Here is a 25,943-nt window from a genome sequence, read left to right as displayed (position 1 = left end):
CTTTTTATGTGTGTGTGATGTGCACTAGCCTGTATGAATGTGTGTGTGTGTGTGTGTGTGTGTGTGTGTGTGTGTGTGTGTGTGTGTGTTTTCCATTTTGAGGAAGGTTTTAACTGAAAGCTTAGTACACAGCAGTCTCTGTATTGTTACTGTTTGAATCTCAACATGTTGTCTTTATTGTGGAATGCGAGAGGAACAAATTAATATATAATTCTGGGGGGTCACTCTGTATTCACTAGCAAGTTTTTAATCATAACCTGTAAATTTTTTGTTTGAGTAATGGATGATAACCAGTGATTGTTAAAACAATATATATGCAGTGACAAATCAGCCATCAAGGTCTCACTTTTCAAACAGTTTTTGACAGCCATTTTTGTTACAGTTTTGTAACCATATTCCACAATAAATAAGTAATTCAAAAATAGATACATTGCATCAATGCAAATTTCTCTGTCAAGAACTCAGAAAGTTGCAGCAAATACAAGTTATTTTACAGCTACTGTAGCATCAGAGAGCACAGAGAAATGAAGATGATTATTTGCTATTAACTGTTGTGCCCCAGTGCATTTCAGTACTAACATAGTTTATTTGTGAAAGACAATAGAAATTTTGAAAGACAATATAAATATATATCATGATTTTGGAGAGATCACATTCAAGAGCCCCACAGAGTGGCCGCGTGCTTTGAAGCCATGTCATGGATTGTGCAGGCCCTACCACTGGAGGTTCAAGTCCTTCCTCAGGCATAGGTGTGTGTGTTGATAAGTTACTTTAAGTAGTGTGTAAGTTTAGGGACCGGTGTGGTGCCTTAGGAATTCACACAGAAAGCACACACACACACACACACACACACACACACACACACATACACACATTCAAGGAAGTCTTCATGCTGACTTAATTCTTAACTATGGAATTCTCCTCTAAGGAACTGTTGCACAAAATGTGAAGACTGTTTTCAAACTAAAGAATAGGTCCATAAGATAATATTCAGAAATAGTAGTTGAGTTCATTGTAAAGATCTCTTCAAAGCACTTGGGCTTCAACTAGCAAGCAGTTGTGTGCATCAAAAATAACATTGGGAACTATTGAACAAGCAGCTGTGTTCATGACCATGGAACAAAATCTCTGTTGAACTCACACTTATCAAAAGTCAATAAACATTAAACTCTCAAGAAAGCTTTCTGTGAAGGAATAGTTGCACAAATGTTTTCCAAGAAGATAAAAGAAGTTAGCTTGCTAAAGTAAACTTATTTAAAAAGACAGTTGAGAAATACTAGTTAAGCAATACATTTAATACAGTGAAGGATTACTTAGATAACACAGAGTAGACATTTTGTAAAAAATATAACAGTTAAATAATAATAATAATACCAATAATAATAATAATAGTAACTAAATATCTGTCATATGAATTGCTTATTTCTAAAGGGGGGCAACTCACCATCAATGAATTATTCAGGAGAAAGAAACAAATGTTCCACACGGATTATTTAATAATTTAGTGCAATTTTGTTTGTGATGTGTGAAACCATTAATTTTCTAGATTGTGTAAGGGTAAGATTGCATTGTCTGAAATATATTTGTGACTGATATGGTGACTTTTATCACCTGGAGTTATCCCTTATAGGAATAAGTGAGGAAGCAAATGTATTCTAATGCACTAACTGAAATTATGTGAAAGTGAAAACTTATAACTAGTTAATGGCAGCATTTCTATCACAGTACTTGTAATATAAAGTACATATTTCAGCCCCGTGTAGTATTAGACAGAAAAACATAATCATGTTATGAAGTACATCAAATAATAATCAAATGGCTTACAGTTTCTCAATGCTTTTGAACCTAAACCATGAAATATGTTATAGGTCCAGAAAACTGTACTAAATTCATACAAAATATTTTAAAAAAATGATTGCTCACTTATTGACAAAAAAAGACAAAAAAGTCTTAAGTTTGTGCAAAAATGAATAGAAAATATATTACAAAGATGACTGCCAACTTTTTCATCCAACTATCTTAAGTTTACACAGAAATGAAAGAAGAACATGTCACAAAAGATGACTGGTCACTTAAAAGGCATCAAAAGCACTCAACTATGAGGGAGGGGGGAGTCAGATCACAAGAGGTTTTAAATGGGAGATCCCCTTGAAAAAAGTTGAACAAATGAGGGTCTAAAACGGCTTTTTGGAAATTCTGGGTAGTTCAACGACACTTAAATCTAATAATGCATGCCAATTTAAGCCTAGATTAAAATGCACCATAAAATGTGCTAACTTTGACCACCTGGTAATTTCAGCCAGTAGGCTGTCTTATATGTTTTTGGGTGCTGTCGTCAGCTGAATTCATGGTTCAGCTATTTAAAAAGCTATAATATGCAGTAGATAGAAGTCTTTGATATCCTTATTGTTTCACTTGACTTTGATGGCAAAAACTGCCATATAGTGATTGTTGATTTCCAATCAATGCAGAATAATGCAGGGCTGAAGTGTGAAAACAAACTTCTACACAGCTGAAACATGATTTTGTAAACCATTACCTCTTCAATAGAACTCATGTGTAAGTATTTATCAGTATACATACACAAAAAAATACTTAAGCAACACTTAGTGTTCAGTTTAGTTAGTTTTAAAATCGCCAATTTGAATTTTCAAGATAACTTTGACCATGCTGAAAGTATATAAGAAAAATGTAGGAGGGCATTCCTACTGTACTTGCAACTGGGATCATTTACAAAGTGTATTAGAAGAGATTTGGAAAGGGAAAAATATTAACATGCCAGGCCTCTGAAGTATACAATGTTCCTAGGAAAAAACCCTCAAGGACAAAATGAAAGAAATTCATACAGGAAAACTCAGGCATCCTTGTGTCCTTTCGTTAGAGGTTTGCTAATTTTTGCATCACTCTTCTTACCTAAAAAACTATATTTGGAAATGTTTAAATTTTATGACAGACATAACCACCTGCTGAATAACATTTTTAAGACAACTGCCTAATTTATTGCAACTGGAAGAAGATTCTCTGGGGCACAGTCTTGAAAAATATGCTTTATGAGGAATTCATTGTTTCAAGGAAAATATGCCTGGAGAAGACTGTAGGATTTATACACAGGCATGAAAAATTTTCAAACTGATTTTTCAGAAAAAGTTCAATCGGGAAGGGCATCTGGCAGGTCAGGAAAAAAAAAAAAAAAACAGGGTTTGGAAAGTTCTCGGGAGGTGTCCTCCCACAAATCATCCTCAATTACTACAAAACAAACTTTTTTAATGACTCTGGGAAAATGACGCTTATCATAAAATGAGGGACAGCTAAAAAGTCTTAAGATAAAAAGAACTGGATTCAAAATATACACTATGATGATGAAAACTTCCTGGCAGTTTAAAACTGTGTGCCAGACCAAGATTTGAACTTGGGACCTTTGCCTTTCGCGGGCAAGTGCTCTACCATGTGAGCTACCCAAGCATGACTCACGCTCCATCCTCAGAGCTTTACTCCTGCCAGTACCTCGTCTCCTACCTTCCAAACTTTAGAGCTCTCTGGCGAGCCTTGGAGAACTAGCACTCCTGAAAGAAAGGATATTGCAGAGACTTGGCTTTGCCACAGCCTAGGGGATATTTCCTGAATGAGATGTTCACTTTGCAGCAGAGTGCCATGTCTCCGCAATTTCCTTTCTTTCAGGAGTGCTAGTTCTGAAAGGTTCGAAGGAAAGCTTCTGTAAAGTTTGGAATGTAGGAGATGAGGTACTGGCAGGAGTAAACCTGTGAGGACAGGGTGTGAGTCATGCTTGGGTAACTCAGATGGTAGAGCACTTGCCCACAAAAGGCAAAGGTCCCAAGTTCGAGTCTCGGTCCGGCACATAGTTTTGATCTGCCAGGAAGTTTCATATCAGCACACACTCCACTGCAGAGTGAAAATCTCTTTCTGCACTACGAAGATGTTCCAACTTGCTTTTGAATAAATTGAGCAATAAAATAATTTATATATTTAATTTCTTAATACAAGACCAAGACAATTAGAGGAAGTTACTGTGATCTTTTAATATTTGTTTTAGGTAGGTGTAACTTCATGTTTCGAAAATATTTCAATGCCAGGTGAAGTTACCCATTGACAAACAGAAAGTTTATATAGCAAACAAAATGTATCCTGACATCTTTCTTTCCACATGATTGTGCATAATATGTCACAGAGAATGTTCTCTAATTTAAACATTACATTTAGTTTTCATCTTCACATCAAAATTCATAATAAGTCTAAAAAAGTGGCCATTTGTGGTATCTTATGGATACCAAGTATTAAAATTACATAATATGAAGAGTTAAACTTACCAACAGTGCATGTATGATTATTATGTATTATGTCCTAAATTTAATAAACAGTTGTTAAATTTCTATAATCTAGGTGCTTTATTATCTTGCAGTGGTATAATTGATCAAACTGGAATACATGTTGTAATAAATATTTGCTTACTATCATTACTTCTTCTTTTTAAATAAGACAGAATTAATGAATTGCCTTGAACTCTCTTCACAGGAATTTCTTTGGCACATACTCCAACTAGAACTTTATTACTACACAAACGCTACACTGTAAGTGATTGACGCATGGTGTTCAATTGTTATCTGTCTGCCTCTTAGCTACCCCTCCTAAATACTTGCAGCAAAACAAAGCACATTTGAGCTTATCCATCCCACTCATTCATCACTTAGATTCATACGAAGACAATGCATTAAAAAGTTTTAATACGGTCTTTCAGTGAAAATATAAGTAGAGCGTTGGGGTTGGGTTGTTTGGGGAAGGAGACCAGACAGCGTGGTCATCGGGCTCATTGTATTAGGGAAGAATGGGGAAGCAAGGCAGCCATGCTTTTTCAAAGGAACCATCCCGGCATTTGCCTGGGGCGATTTAGGGAAATCACGGAAAACCTAAATCAGGATGGCTGGACGTGGGATTGAACTGTCATCCTCCCAAATGTGAGTCCAGTGTCTAAATATCAGTAGATTTTATTTACTGGTGCATTAGTACAACCAGAAAACCTATAATTCCTACTGCATAAGAGCTCTTACTATGTGAAGCCTGAATATATTTGTTCAATGGTGTTACTATAACACACCCAGGAGGGAAGGGCGTCAATATGCCTGGGAGGAAAGAGGGTTGATATGCAGTACCAATAAAAGATAACTTTTAGCACCTGAGACTGTATAACACCCCTAGACACAGAAACGAGGCTGGATATTTAATGACCATGTGCCTAAACAGATGTACCTGGTCCTTCCCATGGCGGTTGATCTGCTGCTCTTTGCATTACATGCTGTGATGTGACCTGCATTAACTATTGTCTAGCAGGGAGAAGAGCCATTCACTCCAATACCAAGTTGATCTGGTAGAATTCATTGTATTCTGTTAAACACTCACACAAGGTGGGGCTGCACCATTCACAATTAACATTAATCCACAATGGACATGATCAGTATTTGTACTCTAAGTACATGTCCATTATGATGTATAAGGTTGCTGTCTAAATGATGGCATCCAATACAAAAACATGGCTCATAGAACACAAAACAATGACTGTTGAATGGATGTATTTACAGTTGATGACTGGCATAGTTCTTCCAACAGTTCTAAAAACTCAGTAACTTACAACATGAGTGTGCTTGTGTCAGAAACATGATGGGTATGCTCTATAAAATTCTGGGTACAATATACAAATGGGAAAGTACCTGCATTCATGATACTCATTCAGTCAAAACAATATGTGTTTATTTCACTTAGAACTCACAATTAAGATCACACCAGTTCACATTGTTTTTCTGTAACTGTCACAATGCAGTTGATTGTTGTTCTCTTGACATGACTCACAAACCGAGAAACATCATCTTTTGGATAAACATTGATACTGCCTCATGAACACTGAAATTAAATTCAAAACTTGTGTGGCAAATATCTTCAATTACTTCACCATAACTTGTAAGATACGTGCTTCAGTGATGGCATCAACACAATGCTCTGTCCATGCTCCACGAAAGCTATGCCATGATTGCCCACTTTTGCTCTGAGCTCGGCAGAGAGATGACTATTGGTAGTCAACAATACAATTCTATGCTTACATTCCCACATTCAAAAGTTTTCAAATCAAATTCTAGTAGAGAACTGTGAAATATGAACACAAATGAAACCTTTGTGATTGTATCGATTGGCAGGTGGTGGGGGGGAGGGGTGGGGGGTGGGGGAGAGGGGTGGGGGTGGGGTGTTGGCGTTTTGCAACACACCATCCTATGGATAGTGCCACAGTCACTGATTACTGCAAAGCCATACCATGTCTTGCAAACAAATATCATGAAATGTAATATTATAGTTTATACAAGAAATCATAAACACTCACAAACCCACCTACAGTGCAGCCCGCTACAGAAAATCATAATTACAATTATCGGATAAAGAAAAATACAAAAGCAAAATACAATATCATTTAAGTTCCCAAAAAGGAGGTATGGATTCATAAATGCTACATAAACACAGTGATTTTAAATACACTGCTGACACCATCAGAAGAAGAAAAAAATTTTTGCTATACTTATACGTCAGCACTTGGTTGTCCACACACACAGGAAAAACTTCATTACTCCCAGCACTGCACCCATAGGGCATTCATTATACAGAAAAGTGGAGAAAGGGTTGTTCTGTTGCAGCACTGCCAGCTCACAGTCACAGATTATATGACTGCAGATACAGCAATACTGCACTTGAACAACCAGACATCAGATCCCCACCCTCATCTTGTGGTAATCTGTCCGTGGTATACATGAAACGAACATAACAGTCCCTTTTCAGTGTAGATCTACTCTTAATTTATGCATCATATCTTCAGCTTATATCTACTCATAGTAGCCCTTACAATTTGCTCAACTAGCTTTAACAGGAATACATGAATTTAAGTAATATCTACTGAACTTTAAATGAGCACACTGGGGATACTGTGCCCAATGAAAATATACATTGTCATGCTTAAGCATGATAGCAGCTAGTCTCCATGTTGTAGGGAGGAAAACAAAATTCTGCAAGTTACCCACATATTAAGAATCATATTGACAATTTAGAAGACACCCAACTAGCTTTTTCACAGAAAAATTTACACATATGGAACAAACACTATAAATACTCACTAAATGCTCTCATAAGAAATAAATACTTATTCATACTGTTCAAAAGTTGTCAGTCTACATAAACAATTAACTGTATAATCACATACACAGCAGAATTATTTTACCTTACATTTTGTTTCTGTAAACAAAATGTAATTATTAGTTCTCAATACTGCTCATAATATGGTTTAATGTTTTCCACATGATGCATGCCCTCACCTCTACCAGACTTTATGGCTTATGACTCAACAGTATTTTGACACTCGATACCTATAATATGATATGGACTCTTGTAGACAAGGTGGAACTTCCTTATCTCTTTTTTTACCATGCTTGAATGCGTATGAGGTTTAATTAACACAATCTCCTGTCTCATACCTCATGGTCCGCTCTCTTCTATTGTGCTTCTCCTTTCTCTGATGAGCATTCTTACATAGCTATTCCATGGATAGCTCTATCTTTTAATCCCACATTTGTCCTATGGCTGGAGAGTTAACCAAAATCTCAGAAAATATACTTTCAAGTTGCTGGTTAAGCAGAATTTTGCATGGAGTGAATCCCGTCATGGCATGAGGCATACTAGTGATTACTCCTTCGAAGTCCTCTAAGCAATCCTTCCACTTACTGAGCTTGTGGTACTTAAAAGTATGGCATATGCAGTTCACGTCCTTCATAATTCTTGTTGCTGGATTGGATGCTGGTCTGTATTTTTCTATTTAGACTTGTTCCACATTGTTCCTCTGTAACATCTCCTTCGACTCTCTTGAAATAAACTGTACACCATTGTCTGTCAGAATTTTCTTGGGTGTATCTAGCTATCCCAAAGCTGACTTAATCAGCTCTATGTCATCCTTAGGAACTGCCAGCAACTTCTCTTGAAATGCTACTGGTAGTTTACATATGATCAAGGATACCATTGCCTCCCTATTGATTGGCTCTTCTAAATAGAGGTTTCTTTCATAATAATCTTGGAAAAACTTCTTGAGATTCCGGCCACAAACTCTATCAAACCTTATGCCTTAGTATAAGCTGTTTTGCACATCATTCTACTTTTGCAGAGACCAATACTGTTTTATCCCTCTCAAACTCCACATATGTCTTGCATTTTTGTCCTATTCTCATTCCACAAGTAGCAGCTTCACCTTCCATTCTCAATGCAAAGCAGTGTATTTTCTGCTGGTCATCCCATAGCTCAGGTGGCCCACCCTTAAATTGGTCTAAATAGTTCCTTGGATGCCATTTTCTGTTTGTATCAAAATTCCTTAAAATTCCCAACACTTAGAAATACCTTGTCATTTTGTATGCCAAGTATGCTGCCTCTTGTTATGCCTCCATTGCACAATAACAATTTTAATTTATTTTTAACCTGTTGACCGACAAGTGACTGGGCCTTTGATACTTCATTGCACACATTATGTACGTTATGAGACTAATAAACCACAATTCACACCTGCTCTATACGGCTCAGCACAACAGCTTGCATCTTGTGTTTAAAGTCGTACACCTTCCCCATACAGTCTTTCAAATTCTTTATCATAGACCTCAACCCTTTTGCCAAGTTCCTCTTTTATCTCACTGACTTCAGCTTCAACTTTGTCAAAACGTTTTGCCTGCTCTAAGATGTGTTGATCTAATTGAGCCGTAAGTGCGTCTACCCTTTCATTACACTTGTCCCCCACTTTCTTTAGGGCTGCCTCCTGTTGATCGTTATCATACTTCATTTTGCCTATTACTTTCCTCAAATCCCTGCTTCAGCACACTTATTAATGTTGTGAACATGTCAGAGTCAGGCCTACACTCCTCTCATCTAGGTTTTAGCCATGATTGGTGATGACACAGCACAATGGCTTCCCATTTCAACCAATAAACTACAGTCCCACATACCAGAAGTTATTGATATTTCAGTACTGCTATGTTGAACCTTCCTCTCCAGCAGACTACTTTCACCTGATGAATCTCCATCTACATTCCTGACTATTGCCACTGCATTGATGTTATTAGCTGACATCATGAGTCACTTGCACCACACAATCATGAAAAATGGAAAAGGAGGGAAAGCAAAAAAAAAATTAATGACCAAATCACAGTAACCTCCTGCATAGTACACAAACAAAACAATAAGTCAAAAGGCAATGCCGTATCTCTTCAATGCACACCAGACATGCATAGAATCAATGTCACCAAAATACACACATATTTACACAAAAGATTCACTGCTACTATAGCATTACATTAACATATCACATGGGCTACTACACCAGGAATGGGCAATGATGTTTAACTTTACTGCACCAATTGACCAGTGTCAAAGTGTAATGCCAATATGATCAAGTTGCCTCCACTGCATTATATCAATGCTAGCTGCCTCTCCTGAGGTTATCTAAATAAGTCTTCTTGTGATCTAGTAACCATTAACAGATTATCATATCAGTTTTACAGGTTGCTTCCACTGTAATCATTTAACACTATTTGCATGAGATTCTAGACAAAGTCTGCATTGCCAGTCAGTTACACTATGATATTCTTTAAATTCTCAAGGAATCACAGGGCTGTGTAAGTGTTGACTGCCCATTGGCATGTGCCGCCCTGACTTCACACCAATTCTGTGTGTTGCTGTGTTGATCAGCACTACCACCCATTAGCTGGTCGGCAAAATGCAGCACTGGTGTGGTGGTAATTGTTCACACTGTTCATAGGTGCTGCCTACATCACAGATGTTGTTGCTTGCAATTGTAGAATTACTCTCCAACACTGGATCTTTGCAATGTTCTCTGTAACAGACAAGTAGGTTTGCTGTAACTTAAACTCCTTGGTCCACAGTGGGCACAGTTTGTCTGACACCACACAACAATCCAAAATATGCTCACTGTTTCTATCCATTACTCACTGTTTCCTTTTTCAAATAAATCAGCACCTCATCACCAAAGATTACAAGTCCTGGAAATGCACATCACCATATAACATGCCTGGGAGGAAAGAGGGTTGATATGCAGTACCAATAAAAGCTAGCCTTTAGCACCTGAAGCTCTAAACCAACCCTAGACACAGGAATGGGCTGGATATTTAATAACCATGTGCCTAAACCCACGTGCCTGCTCCTTCCCACAGTGGTTGATCTGCTGCTCTCTGCATTGCACGCTATGATGTAGCCTGAGAGGAGCCACTCACACCAACAATACCAAGTTGATCTGATAGAATTCACTGTATTCTGGTAAACACTCACACAAGGTGGAGATGCACTGTTCACAATTAACATTATTCCACAATGGACATGATCAGTTTTGTACTCTAAGTACATTTCCACTGGGATGTATAAGGTTGCTGTCTATGATGGCATACAATACAAAAACATGGCACATAGAACACAAAACAGTCACTGTTCAATGGATGTATTATCAGTTGATGACTGGCACAGTTCTTCCAATTGTACTAAAAACTCAGTAACTTATAACACGAGTGTGTTTGTGACTGAATCATGACAGGCATGCTCTATAAAATTGTCGGTACAATATACAAACGGGAAAGTACCTGCATTCATGATATTCAGCCATTCAAAACAATATGTGTTTATTTCACTTAGAACTCACAATTAGGATCACACCAGTCCACATTATTTTTCTGTAGCTGTCACGATGCGGTTGATTGTTGTTCTCCTGACATGACACACAAACCCAGAAACATCATCTTTTGGATAAACATTGATACTGCCTTGTGAACACTAAAATTAAACTCGAAACTTGTGTGGCAAACATTTTCAATTACTTCACCATAGCTTGTAAGATATGTGCTGCAGTATGGCATAAACACACTGCTCCACTCACACTTCACAAAATCTACACCATGACTGCCCACTGTCGCTCTGTGCTCAGCAGAGATGTGACTATCGATATTCAACAATAGAGTACTATGGTTACACTACTTTTTGTCAACTAAGACTTTAAAAAATTGAATTTGCTTTTCAAAAAATATTGTTGGGGGGGGGGGGGGGGGGGGGAGGGATCATGCAATGCCCCCCCCCCCCATACCTCACCCCCGTGGGGACACACATGGGCCACTTGCTCACAGCTCTGGGCTACTCACCTTAATATTATCTATGGAATAGGTAATAATAATTTACATCAAAGCCACTGATTTGTTTAGCACAATTCCAAGACTGTCAGAGATTTCTTTCTTAAACATGATAACTCCTGGAGTTGTCCCGTAATAGAAACCCTTAGAAACCATTTCAGATTTCAGTCCAACCTCTAAAAGTGGAAAGGCTATGATGACATTCCATTTTAGTTCCAATCAACGCAGCTATGCCTCAATAAACCAAAACTGATGATAAATGCAATTTCAGTTTTTAATAAGTTATTCTCTTTTAGTAATCAGCGATTCCTTTCATGTAACACATTCACTGCATGTTTTACCTGCTTTTTTATTTTATTTTCTCTTTCTTTGTTACCAGAAAATTTTACTCCCAAAGGTAATACTAATGATTTATCCTCTTTATCACTCATCATAGAATGGTGTTCACTTAGTTTTTCATTCTAGTGATTTGGAAGTTGATTTAACTCAAAATTCAATCTAAACATCATTGCTGTGGGCCTGATGTCAGCTGATAATGTTTTATTATGAAATTATGTGCATATACTCTATGTAGTGTGTACTGTGATGGATATTTAGAAGTGCTAGAAAAGTGTAGCCTTTTAAATTATTGAACAACTGCTCTGCAAACATTATTGCGTGCTAGGATGTACGAAATGAGAGAGTACAGTTGTAACAAATGTGCCTTGTTTTCAGGAGAATGGTGTCACCAGGTTCCATCCAGCCTCCCTGACTAATGTTTCCTGTGGTTTCCTTTTGCTAATCATATGAAGTGGATACCTGCATGCTTACTCAGTCACTCCTGTAATATTCAATAAAATTAATTTCTCTTTCATCAGTGAGTGAGGAATACAGAGTTCCAGTGCCTATGAGTTTTAATAACAGTTTTTTAGTATTTTTACTGACTGTAATGGGAGTTGCAACTCTCTCTAAGTGCTGTCCAGCTGGATTGTCTCTTTGTGAACATCACAGTCTTCTTGTAATCATGCTATATATCAGGAGTACCTCTGTTAGGTAATAGATAAATAACTTATGACTAGCCTTTTGCATGACAACATGATTATCAGAAGGGATTTGGTTGGTACTCACCAAATATTGTACAAACCTCACTTATTTTAATCTTTATCAAATATCAATGTTTGACACACAATATTTTTACTTCAGTTTTCTTCTTGCTATGTTGTATTTCATTTTTACAGGGATTTGTGGTGTTCACACAGTTGTTACTGACACACACTGTACAGTAATATGTATTTCATTTGCGAAATTTATGAAAGTTCTGTCTACACATCCTGAGTACAGGAAAGACCTACGCAAAATTATTGAGAAGATGCATGCAAGGGTGAAGGTAAGAAAATTCTTGTTTATTAGTTTTTGTCATTCTGTTTATAATTACTACTTTTAATTTTCTTTTTCTTAGAAGCAGAAAATACTGAATTATCAGCAAATAAAAATTCAGATAGTAGCCATCTTTCTCCCATCACATCTGAATGAAACACAAAAAAATCTTACGATATAGCCTACTTGGAATAGTAATGAGTACTCAGTTTGTTCGTGAAGGATTATCTGAAATGTACAATAGGTTATTGGTCATATACATAAGTTAAAATAATCTTACACTGACATATATTATAACTTTCAAGAGGAGTTGTAACGCAGCTATTGATATTACCCGTAATGATCTTATCTACCTTCTTTATCTGGTTTTTTTTCCTTTTTTCATTTAATGTGAGTTCTGTTTGACGTAACATCAACGTAAAAGTTTTTTCATTATTTATAATAATTTATGTAATTATAATTAATCTAGGGATGTAATGTCAAAAGTAATGTGAAGTAAAAAATGAAAGATTTACATATTACCGGTTCATGAATATGGAAAGTAGGTTTGTAATCATGTAAAACTTGGAGCAACGTCCCTCCACAATGGAACTGCCTAGATGGGTATAGAAAAGGTGGATTTGGCAGTTAAACTTCAAAGCTCCTGTGTGGTATGAGTCAGTCAGTGGCTAGCAGTCAAATAGTGCACATCTTGTGAACTGAAAGAGATGAGAGGAATTGCAACATTATATAATAGAGCCTCAGATGCAGAAATAATGTGCCTTTCTATTCATGGCATAACTTGGTCAGCTCTGCACTATGAAAATGTGATTGGAAGGAGAGAAATTTCAGATCGCGTTACGCAGGAAGAACCATGGATACTTTTGTCATCTTTTTTTATTTGAATAGTAGAGGAGATTGATGCTGCCACCACCTTCATCTCAAATTATCAGATGAGAACTGTATAACTGCATGGACCAATTATGTGGTTTAGTCTTCAATAATAATTTTGTGTTCTGTAGACTTTGTTTTGAGCCACCGTGTGTTATCCTTAATTATTTACCTAGACAGGGTCCTATCCTAAGTGCTATGATAAATCAGAGTGTCCTATTTTACTTGACTGAAAAGCAATTATCTTATGTTACTAAAGGTAATAAACTTTGTGAATTTGTAAATTACATACTTATCAAGTGAATGTAAGTTTTGAAGTACTCCATGTGCTTTGCATTAATGAACAGTTAAATTTTGATCAAAGTACAATTACTAAGAGGAGATTTAAAGAATTTTGTTCAAAGATTTATTTTATTCAAATAATAGTGTTTACAATTTCATGTGTTATGTAGTTAGCAGTGTTTCCGATTTTGTGTTGTGGCTAAAGTGATCAGCCTCAATTGGAGTCTACTGATAGATTACTTCTGGCTCCCCATGCTAATAGCTGAGGCAGATTTCAATATCATATTACAACAACAGCAATCTAGAATAAGCAACTGGCTACAAATATTCAAACTATACTATATCTATGTATCATATGTTCCACTTGAGCTAAATAATATAGGGAAGTGTATGTTATTGAGAATGTAAAATTAATCAGTGCAAAAGATTCTATACATCATAACTATTTCAATAGTAGTAATTTCCTGTAGTTAAACTAATAAAAGAAGGTTTTGTCCAAGACAGTGGTGCTCCACCATTAGCAGTAATTTTTTTACCTATAATTATCATTATCATCCTACTGTAATGTACAGATAATAAGTGTTAATGAGAGCCACAATTTGCCTAGTTGCATTAATACTCCTGTGTAGTTAAGGTCACTCAGTGGTATATTACTTGCTAAATCATGCTACTGTCTTGTATATAACCAGCAAAATAGAAGTTTAGTATCAAGTAAAGTCAACATACATAGTTAACTTTCTTTATGAACCAAGCTAGTACTGGGTACAGCTTTTCCTATTTAGGCTGGTGACTATCTCTTTTTATGTAATTACAGTTAGCTTGATTACTAATAGAACCTTGATTCAATTCCCATTTATCTTGCTTCTACTTCCTTTCAGTAGAAAGCATTAGGGGAGCAAAATTAGTCTGGTGCCTTACCATTACACATTGTCACAATCACAAATACAAAAAATCCTTTCACAAGGGTATCATTATCAGTATAGTACTAATTTAATAACAGCCAGTAGTGTTATAAGTGGCTTTTTCCGTGACAGGACTAGTTGCACTATTGGGGAAGAGTATTATAGAGTGATTGAATAGTAGTGGGGAGAATAAAAATGTAATATATAATGGAAACTGATTAAAAATTGCTGCTTAAATAATTAAAAAGGTAATTTTTAAAGAATAATTGAAAGAAATTTGAAAGTATACATATCCTGACTGAACTTTAACTGCCATTAATATCAACAGACCCTCAATATTCAATACATATATTCAGTATTTAACTTTACATATTTCTTTTTCTTATTACTGCCATTGTGCATAGAGCTTGGTATGACAATACTGGTTCTGGAACACCACTCTTCTGCCAATGCAAATTAGTCTTGTCTACTTCGATCCTCTTGATGCAGGATACGTGGCATGTTGCAGAGAAATGAATGGACAGGTATGGTAGTCCTGAATGTATGAATAAACTTTTTGATCTCATTCAGGCACCTTCTAAGAAAAATTGGAATACACATTTTCTTACAATATTAACTATTAACTCGGCGAAACTCATCATATGTCCACCTGCTACCACTTCTAGAGACAGACAGATGAATGTAAAGAAGTTTAAAAAAGTGAAGAAAATATCACTACTTGTTTTGTTTGTGACCCAATAGCATCGCTGATACAAAAGAAAAGAATGAGAGGAAGGAAAAAAAGTAATAATTTGATTGTTCACATGATGCTATTTAAATATGCAAAGCATTGTGATGGTAACATAATGCTCATTACCTAAAACCTGCTGGAAATCATTTTGACTACAGTCGTGTTACTGGAAGGTGTTGCAAATGGATGTTTCCTCATACAGTTACCCCGATTAGTACTATTATTCTATCCCTTTGGTTGACAACTGCTATTTCTACTAAAGTTACTGTCTTGGTTTCTGTTTTGTTCTAAGCTTTTGTTAAGTTTGACTACATATTTTAGTAATTCATCTACAGATTCATCCATCCCATGTACTCATCCACACTGCACTCTACTCAGAAGCCTCCTTTTCAACTCTTCAATCTGAGTGAGTTCATCAGATGGTTTGCTTAAATGAATTAATATCATAATTTTTTTTCACCAAATGCTTCCATGCTTTTTTGCCTTCCTCTATAAATTGGCTCATTCAAAAATTCATTTTCCATTCTTACTTCCTCTGTTTCAAACCGAAACATAATTGAAAAAGACCTCTCAAATTCATCAAAAAATATTTCAGTGTTAATTTTTGGGCATGTGCATGACAGCACCTTCCCATCTAAACATTTCTTCACAAATCTGATTTTTAGATTAGCAGTCTTTACAAAGTTGACCCTATAACTAGTGTAGCAAATCAACTGAATGAATTTTACTGTCACCTAGGAATTGTTTAATTGAGAAGTTATTTAATTTCATTTATTGGTCCAGTTTATTCATTACATACTTAAATAGCCCATTGAACATATGCTAAATCAAATTTGAGAAAGAAGATGACAGAGAGAGAGAGAGAGAGAGAGAGAGAGAGAGAGAGAGAGAAGAAGAGAGAGAGAGCGAGAGAGAGAGAGAGAGAGAGAGAGAGAGAGAGAGAGAGAGAATTCAGTTTCATCATAAATTATAAGTAACAAAAACAACACAATTTGAACTTAGCTATAATACATGTTCAGTCTACAAGACTGCTTCTCATAGATTAAAAATTCTTTTACTGAGTAAAAACACTGCTCCATCAGAAGTGACTTAAGGTTTTGGGGAATTCCACTATCATGTGTGGGACAGTTGTACAGTATTTTTTTGTTCATAAGACACTGTTATGTGTTGCTGCCTGTCAAAAATATCAAAGTGGTACTGCATATCAAAAGTAAATTATTACCTTGCACTTTGACACATTCCTGAAGAAATGCTCTATACAGATGACACAGACAGGATGACAGATGACAATTGAAAAATCTTGATGTAATACAACAATTTTTTCCTGAGAATATAGAGTGTCTCACATTATATAAACAAAATACTGCTAAAACTTGTGAGTCATGGAAATTAAAATAATAATAATAATAATTTATTTCTGTCTTGTGTGGGACAGAGGTGTCACATGCAGGACTCTGTACACATATCTGATGAGTTGCAATTATGTGAAGGGCTCAGTTAACATTACTAGCTGTTAACTTTATTCCAAGGCTACAGATGTCCAGCTTATGCAATATGTGTGATCTAGTGATGAAGGAAGTCAAAGAGTACAGTTTCAAAAACAGCGTATGCAATATTTAAAATAAACACTTTTTAAGATTGTTAGGTTGAGTGTAATATGAAGTGAAATAAGATAATATAAACAGTGGCAGCTAAATATATCCCATGAAGCAGAAGTGGCCATGATTTTTTATAATTTCTTGTGTTGTAATCTTCATTACAATTTCATTTTTATTGTAGAACTGGTCACGTGAAGGTATCTGGACCACCTTAGTGCATAATTGATATCTTGAACACCTCAGAGTCAATTTCACAAATCTCTTTTGGATATTTTTGTCTATTGTATGACACAATTACTCTACCTCCAACTGACCAACTGTCATGTTGATTTTGCTTACAGGAGAAAATTACATTGCAATCTAATGCACTCTTTTTACATTGTATTCCTTCTTCATTTATATGTTCCTGCAATTTCAGAAAAAAATTTCCAAGATATATGTTGTTCAATGTTTTGCTTAATTGTCTCCTGATCCACATGCAGTACAGTAGCAGTTTTGCAAACTTCAGATGGCACTTTGTAGAAGTCCTAGGCAGACTGAATAGTTGTTGCTTCCTCTCCTTGGATCACGCTCTTCTGGTGCGCAAGCCACTTTGCATTTCCACGCACTCCATCCACAACACCTTTTTCATGTGAAATGACAAAATATTTCCTGATATTTTCTTGTAACACTTTACGAACAAAAACCAAGAAGTGCAAACATGAATCAGATTTTTAAATTCTGAGGGTGGCCCATCACTCCAAATTATCACTTCTTCAAAATCAGATTCAAGTTCATTTTGGCAAATTGCATTATAAAGTGTATTTATAAAGACAAGTATTGTTCCTTTGTCCTTCTGTGCTGTATTTGAACATATCAAATAAGTTTTACATTTTCCCTTACAGAATGTAGCTGCAGCAAATAAAAGTACACTTCTGGAACTCAATGCACTCTGAATCTCACTTTGATACTCCCAGGAGTATGACATACCAAAATCTACATGATGGATTAGTTTCCCACTTCATATTCTTTTATCCTTTTCAAAATCTGCATGCAGTATGTGTTTAATATTCATGTGATGCAGCTTTTTAGGGAATTGGTCTATGAGCAATTCAAACAATTCTACCAGACACCTCCCTCATCCTTCCAGCGAAGCTGGAACCTCCCCGTATCATCTTCTCTCCATTCTTTCCAAGGTGTTACTTTTCTAGGCTCACTTGGAACCACAAATTTACTCTCAGAACTAGGTGTGGAACATTTATTTTGTAAGTTGTCTCATAAAAACATTGTCAGATAATACTTCTCCAAAATTTCTTTCTTTCATTTACCCAAACAACATACTATCTCTCATCCCTGGACACCTGTATACGTCAGGGCTAAAGAAGAACTTGGCAGCTTAGGAATAACATTTATTGTGATTAGATGACATTTTCATGTGCATTTCATTTGCAAGGGCCAGGCTAACTTTTTTTGTCAGTCCTTTGACTATGGCTATATTTTTCTGAGGGGATGTGGGAAGTGCACAGACAGATTTGGTTAAAGCCTGGTCAAATGTCTGAGAACATCAGTATGGTGAAATAGTCAGTGTTGGGATGGTCAGAAGAATTGCATTTTTCATTTCTGACCTCTGAATGAACTTTCAGTCACATGCCTTCTTTCAAAGCTCCCAGAGTTCCAGTTTTGTCATATGTTCTTTTTTTACATTTTTTAATTTCATTTATCCTTTTATCAATAATCAAATAATAGAAATGCTGGACTAGGTTTAATAATGAATAAAAAAAAGGAGTACAGATAAGCTACTATAAACAGCATAGCTAAAGCATTACTGAAGCCAAGATAGACACGAAGCCCATACCTACCACTGAAGTACAAGTTTTTATGCTAACTAGCTCCACAGATGATGAAGAGATTGAGGAAATGTATGATGTGACAAAAGACATTTCTGCTTGTGTCTGTGTATGTGCGGATGGATATGTGTGTGTGTGTGTGTGTGTGTGTGTGTGTGTGTGTGTGTGTGTGTGTGTGTGTGTGTGTGTGTGTGTGTGCGAGTGTATACCTCTCGTTTTTTCTGCGTAAGGTGAGTCTTTCCACTCCCAGGATTGTAATGACTCCTTACCCTCTCCCTTAAAACCCCCATCCTTTCGACCTTCCCTCTCCTTCCCTCTTTCCTGATGAAGCAACCGTGGGTTACGAAAGCTTGAATTTTGTGTGTGTGTTTGTGTTTGTTTGTGTGTCTATCAACATACCAACACTTTCATTTGGTAAGTTACATCATCTTTGTTTTTAGATATATCATTAAATAGTTTATAATAGAGGGAAACATTCCACGTGGGAAAAATATATCTAAAAACACAGATGATGTGACTTACCAAAAGAAAGTGCTGGCAGGTCGATAGACACACAAACAAACACAAACATACACACGAAATTCAAGCTTTCGCAACAAACTTTTGCCTCATCAGGAAAGAGGGAAGGAGAGGGAAAGACGAAAGGATGTGGGTTTTAAGGGAGAGGGTAAGGAGTCATTCCAATCCCGGGAGCGGAAAGACTTACCTTAGGGGGAAAAAAGGACAGGTATACACTCGCACACATACACATATCCATCCGCACATACACAGACACAAGCAGACATTTGTAAAGGCAAAGAGTTTGGGTAGAGATGTCAGGCGAGGTGGAAGTACAGAGGCAAAGATGTTGAAAGACAGGTGAGGTATGAGCGGCAGCAAATTGAAATTAGCGGTGATTGAGGCCTGGCGGATAACGAGAAGAGAGGATATACCGAAGTGCAAGTTCCCATCTCCGGAGTTCTGACAGGTTGGTGTTAGTGGGAAGTATCCAGATAACCCGGACAGTGTAACACTGTGCCAAGATGTGCTGGCCGTGCACCAAGGCATGTTTAGCCACAGGGTGATCCTCATTACCAACAAACACTGTCTGCCTGTGTCCATTCATGTGAATGGACAGTTTGTTGCTGGTCACTCCCACATAGAAAGCTTCACAGTGTAGGCAAGTCAGTTGGTAAATCACGTGGGTGCTTTCACACGTGGCTCTGCCTTTGATCGTGTACACCTTCCGGGTTACAGGACTGGAGTAGGTGGTGGGACAGTGCATGAGACAGGTTTTACATCGGGGGCGGTTACAAGGGTAGGAGCCAGAGGGTAGGGAAGGTGGTTTGGGGATTTCATAGGGATGAACTAAGAGGTTACGAAGGTTAGGTGGACGGCGGAAAGACACCCTTGGTGGAGTGGGGAGGATTTCATGAAGGATGGATCTCATTTCAGGGCAGGATTTGAGGAAGTCGTATCCCTGCTGGAGAGCCACATTCAGAGTCTGATCCAGTCCCGGAAAGTATCCTGTCACAAGTGGGGCTCTTTTGGGGTTCTTCTGTGGGAGGTTATGGGTTTGAGGAGATGAGGAAGTGGCTCTGGTTATTTGCTTCTGTAGCAGGTCGGGAGGGTAGTTGCGGGATGTGAAAGCTGTTTTCAGGTTGTTGATGTAATGCTTCAGGGATTTCGGACTGGGGCAGATTCATTTGCCATGAAGACCTAAGCTGTAGGGAAGGGACAGTTTGATGTGGAATGGGTGGCAGCTGTCATAATGGAGGTACTGTTGCTTGTTGGTGGGTTTGATGTGGACGGATGTGTGAAGCTGGCCATTGGACAGGTGGAGGTCAACGTCAAGGAAAGTGGCATGGGATTTGGAGTAGGACCAGGTGAATCTGGTGGAACCAAAGGAGTTGAGGTTGGAGAGGAAATTCTGGAGTTCTTCTTCACTGTGAGTCCAGATCATGAAGATGTCATCAATAAATCTGTACCAGACTTTGGGTTGGCAGGCCTGGGTAACCAAGAAGGCTTCCTCTAAGCGACCCATGAATAGTTTGGCATACGAAGAGGCCATCCTGGTGCCCATGGCTGTTCCCTTTAATTGTTGGTATGTCTGGCCTTCGAAAGTGAAGAAGTTGTGGGTCAGGATGAAGCTGGCTAAGGTAATGAGGAAAGAGGTTTTTGGTAGGGTGGCAGGTGATCGGTGTGAAAGGAAGTGCTCCATCACAGCGAGGCCCTGGACGTGCGGAATATTTGTGTATGAGGAAGTGGCATCAATGGTTACAAGGATGGTTTCCGGGGGTAACAGACTGGGTAGGGATTCCAGGCGTTCGAGAAAGTGGTTGGTGTCTTTGATGAAGGATGGGAGACTGCATGTGATGGGTTGAAGGTGTTGATCTATGTAGGCAGAGATATGTTCTGTGGGGGCTTGGTAGCCAGCTACAATGGGATGGCCAGGATGATTGGGTTTGTGAAATTTAGGAAGAAGGTAGAAGGTAGGGGTGCGGGGTGTTGGTGGGGTCAGAAGGTTGATGGAGTCAGATGAAAGGTTTTGTAGGGGGCCTAAGGTTCTGAGGATTCCTTGAAGCTCCACTTGGACATCAGGAATGGGATTACCTTTGCAAACTTTGTATGTAGTGTTGTCTGAAAGCTGACGCAGTCCCTCAGCCACAAACTCCCGACGATCAAGTACCACTGTCGTGGAACCCTTGTCCGCCGGAAGAATGACGATGGATCGGTCAGCCTTCAGATCATGGATAGCCTGGGCTTCAGAAGTGGTGATGTTTGGAGTAGGATTAAGGCTTTTTAAGAAGGATTTAGAGGCAAGGCTGGAAGTCAGAAATTCCTGGAAACTTTGGAGAGGGTGATTTTGAGGAAGAGGAGGTGGGTCCCGCTGTGACGGAGGATGGAACTGTTCCTGGCAGGGTTCAATTTTGATAGTGTCTTGGGGAGTTGGACCATTAGGAGTAGGATTAGGATCATTTTTCTTCATGGCAAAGTGATATTTCCAGCAGAGAGTACGGGTGTAGGACAGTAAATCTTTGACAAGGGCTGTTTGGTTGAATCTGGGAGTGGGGCTGAAGGTGAGGCCTTTGGATAGGACAAAGGTTTCAGATTGGGAGAGAGGTTTCGAGGAAAGGTTAACTACTGAATTAGCGTGTTGTGGTTCCAGATTGTGTTGATTGGAATTTTGAGGTTTTGGGGGGAGTGGAGCTGGAAGTGGGAGATTGAGTAGATGGGAGAGACTGGGTCTGTGTGCAATGAGAGGAGGTTGAAGTTTGCTGGAGAGGTTGTGAAGGGTGACTGAGTTGCCTTTCCGGAGGTAGGAAACCAGGAGATTGGATAGTTTTTTGAGGTGGAGGGTGGCATGCTGTTCTAATTTGCGATTGGCCTGTAGGAAGATGCTCTGAACAGCCGGTGTGGAGTTGGGAGAGGAAAGATTGAGGACTTTTATTAAGGATAGGAGTTGACGGGTGTGTTCATTGGCTGAGTTGATGTGTAGGTGAAGGATTAGGTGAGTGAGGGCAATGGATTGTTCAGTTTGGAACTGGTATAGGGACTGATGGAAAGAAGGATTACAGCCAGAGAAGGGAACTTTAAGTGTGAGGCCTCTGGGGGTAATGCCAAATGTCAGACAAGCCTGGGAAAATAAAATATGGGAGTGTAATCTGGCTAGGGCGAAGGCATGTTTGCGGAGGGAATGTAAATAAAACTTAATGGGGTCGTTGTGGGGATGTTGTGAGGGTGACATGGTATTAGAAGGTGGAAAGTGTAACATGAGGCTGAAATGAATATGAAAATAAAAATATATGGCGAGAGATAAGGTGAACTAGAAAGCAACTGGAGATCTGGTGTGAAAAAAGGCGAAAAGGTGTTTGTTATAGCTGGGCTATGTTGATCCTGTGGTGAACTTGGGTTGGTAGACAACGATGTGGTGTTAGTGGGAAGTATCCAGATAACCCAGATGGTGTAACACTGTGCCAAGATGTGCTGGCCGTGCACCAAGGCATGTTTAGCCACAGGGTGATCCTCATTACCAACAAACACTGTCTGCCTGTGTCCATTCATGTGAATGGACAGTTTGTTGCTGGTCATTCCCACATAGAAAGCTTCACAGTGTAGGCAGGTCAGTTGGTAAATCACGTGGGTGCTTTCACACATGGCTCTGCCTTTGATCGTGTACACCTTCTGGGTTACAGGAGTGGAGTAGGTGGTGGTGGGAGGGTGCATGGGACAGGTTTTACATTGGGGCAGTTACAAGGGTAGGAGCCAGAGGGTAGGGAAGGTGGTTTGGGGATTTCATAGGGATGAACTAAGAGGTTATGAAGGTTAGGTGGATGGTGGAAAGACACTCTTGGTGGAGCGGGGAGGATTTCATGAAGGATGGATCTCATTTCAGGGCAGGATTTGAGGAAGTCGTATCCCTGCTGGAGAGCCACATTCAGAGTCTGATCCAGTCCCGGAAAGTATCCTGTCACAAGTGGGGCACTTTTGGGGTTCTTCTGTGGGAGGTTCTGGGTTTGAGGGGATGAGGAAGTGGCTCTGGTTATTTGCTTCTGTACCAGGTCGGGAGGGTAGTTGCGGGATGCGAAAGCTGTTTTCAGGTTGTTGGTGTAATGGTTCAGGGATTCCGGACTGGAGCAGATTCATTTGCCACGAAGACCTAAGTTGTAGGGAAGGGACAGTTTGATGTGGAATGGGTGGCAGCTGTCATAATGGAGGTACTGTTGCTTGTTGGTGGGTTTGATGTGGATGGATGTGTGAAGCTGGCCATTGGACAGGTGGAGGTCAACGTCAAGGAAAGTGGCATGGGATTTGGAGTAGGACAAGGTGAATCTGGTGGAACCAAAGGAGTTGAGGTTGGAGAGGAAATTCTGGAGTTCTTCTTCACTGTGAGTCCAGACCATGAAGATGTCATCAATAAATCCGTACCAAACTTTGGGTTGGCAGGCCTGGGTAACCAAGAAGGCTTCCTCTAAGCGACCCATGAATAGGTTGGCGTACGAGGGGGCCATCCTGGTGCCCATGGCCCATGGCAACTGGTGTCGGTGGTATTGGATGTAGGCTGGTTTCCATGTCTGTGTCCCTGCAATGCATGTGAGAGCTGAATACTCCCCACACCAGATCTTCTTAGTCATATCATTCTAGACATATCTCTTCTTATCCAATATGTTGAGATCTTCTCTCCGGTTTTTCCTGTGACTTTCTAATGTCCTCTCCATTATTTGTCTTTACAAATTTTCTCCCATGGATACTCTGGCCTAATCCAGTTTCTCCTAATGGTTCTCTCATCTTGTTATGCTAGTTTGCTATGGCAACACTTGATAGTTTTTCTCTCTTTTGCGTCTCAAAAGTCCTGTTGTCTTTGGTCCTTTCACACCAGTCGCCATGTACTAATGTTTTTGATGACTAAGAGTGTATGAAATGTATGTGCAAACTTCCCACTTCTCTTATATGAGTCGAATTACTTGGTGTATACAGTCAATCTTTTTCTCTATATAGCCAGCTTCTGGAATCTCTATGAACTTCTCCAAGAGTGATGCTAGTTACAGGAACTTAAAAGACTCTCTCACCATTTGCGAAATAACTTGACACTCAAAAAATACTTTTCAATAACTATTGGTATATTTGAGCTACATAAGAACAAAATTCACACTTTGCACATAAACATTTAACTTCTCGTAAGTAACTCATATCATCTCACATTAGAAACAGATTTAAGTCCATTTAGAAAAGAGTTGGCTTAACAACCATGTCTCTACTACAAATATATTCTAAAAAATATGTCTTGCCTCCAGCAAGTCCAAGATAAGAGATTTTTCAAAATTCAGAATCTCAACTGTTCTTTTGTCACTAACAATAGTCACATTACAAACAGTGCAGAGTAACACAGAAGTTCCTTGTTTCTTCCGTATGCTTTCACTAAAACTACAATGGATCGTCCAACAAGTACTTGTTGGTGTTGTTCAACCGCTGCATTGACCTTTTGTTCATGACTGATTTCACACCTGTACACACAGACAGGTGACATGCAGTAGATCGGGTTCCTTCTCCAAATCACATCTAAAATATCATGTGTTTGAGACGGTGGAAGGCTGAGTGGTTCTAGAATTCTTGAAACAGAGTGTCATGTAAATGTAAGAGGGAACTTTATATTGTAACAGAGGGTCCATGGACAGAGAATTAATCAGCCATTATAAAATGTATAGTAAAATCCTAAAGAAAGTTATTCAGACATCAAAAGCACTATATTCTGTAAAAGAAATTGATAACTCCAATAATAAAATGAAGACTGTCTGGTAAATAGTCAGCAAGGAGACAGGGAAGAAGACTTCAAAATGGAACATGAAGAGAATCTTGAGCAAAATCCTGAGATCATAGCTGAAATCTTTAATAAACACTTCCTGTAAGTGTTTGAGCAAATAGGCTGCAAGGGTTCTGTGAATGATTCCTTGACCTTTTTGCAAAATGCTGTCCCTAACAAAATAATTCAGATCCATATTAGACTTATTACAGTATCAGAAATTGAAAGAACAATTGCCTCTATGTAAACCAAGAACTCCTGTGGAGCAGACAATATTTCTAGCAAACTGTTAAAACAGTGTTTACTTCTGTAAGTGGTATACTGGGTCATATTTTCAATGCCTCTTTGCAACAAGGAATTGTTCCTGATAGACTAAAGTATGCTATCGTGAAGACTCTCTTTAAGAAAGTGGAGAAAACTGATGTTGCAAATTTCAGACCAATATGTCTCCTGACTGTGTTTTCAAAGATACTAGAAAAATTCATGTTTTCTAGAATTGTAGAACACCTACATAAATTCAGTATTCTTAGCAAACATCAGTTTAGTTTCCTGAAAGGTGTGTCAACTGAACAAGCCATATATGCCTCTGTATATAAGGTTTTGGAATCTCTAAATGAGAAAATGGTGACAACAGGGTTATTTTGTGATTTATGTAAAGCCTCTGACACTGTGAACCACCAAATACTATTTCTGAAGACAGACCATCTAGGGATAAGTGGTGTAACAAATAATTGGCTTCAGTCATACCTGACAGATAGGAAACGGAAAGTAGTCTTAGATAAGTCAGACAATTTATTTGGTGGAATGATTTCATCAGAATGGAGAGACAAGAATTGTGGAGTGCCACCAGGCTCTATTCTTGGTCCCTTACTGTTCATGTTATTTATAA

The sequence above is a fragment of the Schistocerca serialis genome, chromosome 5, assembly GCF_023864345.2.
Source record: "Schistocerca serialis cubense isolate TAMUIC-IGC-003099 chromosome 5, iqSchSeri2.2, whole genome shotgun sequence".
NCBI lineage: Eukaryota > Metazoa > Arthropoda > Insecta > Orthoptera > Acrididae > Schistocerca > Schistocerca serialis.
The sequence above is the reverse complement of the archived record's forward strand: the minus strand, read 5'-3'. Positions refer to the sequence as shown.